Below are 2,587 nucleotides of genomic sequence, written 5' to 3'. Positions count from 1 at the left end.
AGACAACTTATGGAATATTCTGCCAGCCACTAATGACAGACAACTTATAGAATATGCTGCCAGACACTATTGATAGACAACTTATGGAATATGCTGCCAGCCACTAATGAAAGACAACTTATGGAATATGCTGCCAGCCACTATTGACAGACAACTTGTGGAATATGCTGCCAGCCAGTAATGACAGACAACTTGTGGAATATGCTGCCAGCCACTAATGATAGACAACTTATGGAATATGCTGCCAGCCACTAATGAAAGACAACTTATGGAATATGCTGCCAGCCACTATTGACAGACAACTTGTGGAATATGCTGCCAGCCAGTAATGACAGACAACTTGTGGAATATGCTGCCAGCCACTAATGATAGACAACTTATGGAATATGCTGCCAGCCACTAATGAAAGACAACTTATATATATATGCTGCCAGCCACTAATGAAAGACAACTTATGGAATATGCTGCCAGCCAGTAATGACAGACAACTTGTGGAATATGCTGCCAGCCACTAATGAAAGACAACTTATGGAATATGCTGCCAGCCACTATTGACAGACAACTTGTGGAATATGCTGCCAGCCAGTAATGACAGACAACTTGTGGAATATGCTGCCAGCCACTAATGATAGACAACTTATGGAATATGCTGCCAGCCACTAATGAAAGACAACTTATGGAATATGCTGCCAGCCACTAATGAAAGACAACTTATGGAATATGCTGCCAGCCACTAATGAAAGACAACTTATGGAATATGCTGCCAGCCAGTAATGACAGACAACTTGTGGAATATGCTGCCAGCCACTAATGAAAGACAACTTATGGAATATGCTGCCAGCCAGTAATGACAGACAACTTATGGAATATGCTGCCAGCCAGTAATGACAGACAACTTGTGGAATATGCTGCCAGCCAGTAATGACAGACAACTTGTGGAATATGCTGCCAGCCAGTAATGACAGACAACTTATAGAAGTCACTTATTGGTCACTGAACCAATGTATTACACCATTGATATTTTAAAAACAGTTGAGCCCAAAAAACAACCGATTTACACTGAAACTTCTATAAGCACACAAATTCAGTCGAGAGACACTCATGAAACCAGAATGTAAAAAAACTGTGAGGAATTGTATTTCAAAAACATATTCATAGTGTATATAATTACAGAATACTGAAAATATTGTGGTTCTTTTAACAGTTCGTATATCAATCTGATTAAAATCTGATGTAGTGTACGGGCTTTAATTATTTTGGCCAGAAACTTATTTTAATTTTATTTTTTATTATATTTGTTATTAATGCCTTTTTATTTTATTATTTTACTTTGATTTTGATTTTTTTTAATTCCGCCCTACCTACATCTGATCCGACGCCTATATAAGTCCTGTTCAAATCTCGCGTAAGTAACAGCCAATCACAGCCCCCCTTTTATACAGGCTGTCAGTTGCTTACTTTTCAGTGTATACGGGCAAGCTTTCTGACTGTACATTATATTTTGCCCACTTGAATAAACCATTAATAGAAAATTGCTAGTATATTTTTATTTACAGAAGAAATTTTACAATTTTTGTCATTACATTGAATATTTTTTTCACTTCCAACAAATGTGTACACTTCCAGATACATCTTCGCCAGCCAAGGTTCGTTCATTCAGTCAGTCATCGCTTCAATTTTACATCAAACACTGAGCATAATTATCTAGAATGGAAGCAAAAAAATGAGTAAATCGTAATGATTAGAACACTGTTAACAGCTATAGTAAACAATGCAAACTGATTTTAAATTGTATAACAGTTACCGGCCCACGGAATCGATGCAGAAAATTGGAGCAAAAAATATTTCTTGATCAATTGCGATGTGTTCCAAATAAAAAATATTTTATTCCAGTCCAAATCAGCTCAATTACTTTAATAAAGAGTTATTGTATAATGTACAAAATGTTGATACAATTTGATGAATATTTACAGCTACGGCTTCAATACCGTAGACGATTTTGGCCCGATCGTCAACAAAACATCACCCGTCTCCAGGGCAAGCGACTGGAAAAAGACACCGGTGTTCTGTCGAACCGGTGGAAACAAAATCGTCACTCCCAGAATAACTACGCAAAATAACGATCTAAACTCGAAGCATTTGAGCCACAATATTAACATAAAAATGACTTTCGTTGCATTTGACAATAATAAACTTACCGAAAAGCCGTGTTATTCTCGATCGCTAATTATAACGTCAGTATAATCCGCCATTTTATTTGAGTGTGTTTGCCACCTGACTCTGCCCGGTGACATCATCATGTGCGCTATAGAAGGAGGTCTGTGATTCGTTAACTAAAATCGCCGATAGTGGGTCTCGTTGAAATCTCGTTACGTAGGCATTGGATCAGATGTATGTAGGGCGGAATTAAAAAAAAACACGAAATCAAAATCAAAGTAAAATGATAATAAAATAAAAAGGCATTAATAACAAAAGTAATAAAAAATAAAATTAAAATAAGTTTATAGCCAAAATAATTAAAGCCTGTACACTACATCAGATTTTAATCAGATTGTTCGTATATATACATGACCATACTACTGCTCTG

At 36.5% G+C, this 2,587-nt stretch overlaps 1 long non-coding RNA gene across 1 annotated transcript; it reads right to left on the bottom strand.

The window, feature by feature from the left end:
- Positions 1-1,514: 1,514 nt before the first annotated feature.
- On the bottom strand, positions 1,515-2,250 carry LOC144359954 (uncharacterized). The gene is made up of 2 exons (XR_014931291.1): positions 2,199-2,250; positions 1,515-1,704 (listed from the first exon to the last, which is right to left on the bottom strand). It is a non-coding gene; the product is annotated as an uncharacterized LOC144359954 (long non-coding RNA).
- Between the last annotated feature and the right edge of the window lie 337 nt (positions 2,251-2,587).

Source organism: Saccoglossus kowalevskii, chromosome 13, assembly GCF_978046115.1.
Source record: "Saccoglossus kowalevskii chromosome 13, keSacKowa6.1, whole genome shotgun sequence".
NCBI lineage: Eukaryota > Metazoa > Hemichordata > Enteropneusta > Harrimaniidae > Saccoglossus > Saccoglossus kowalevskii.
The sequence above is the reverse complement of the archived record's forward strand: the minus strand, read 5'-3'. Positions and strand labels throughout refer to the sequence as shown.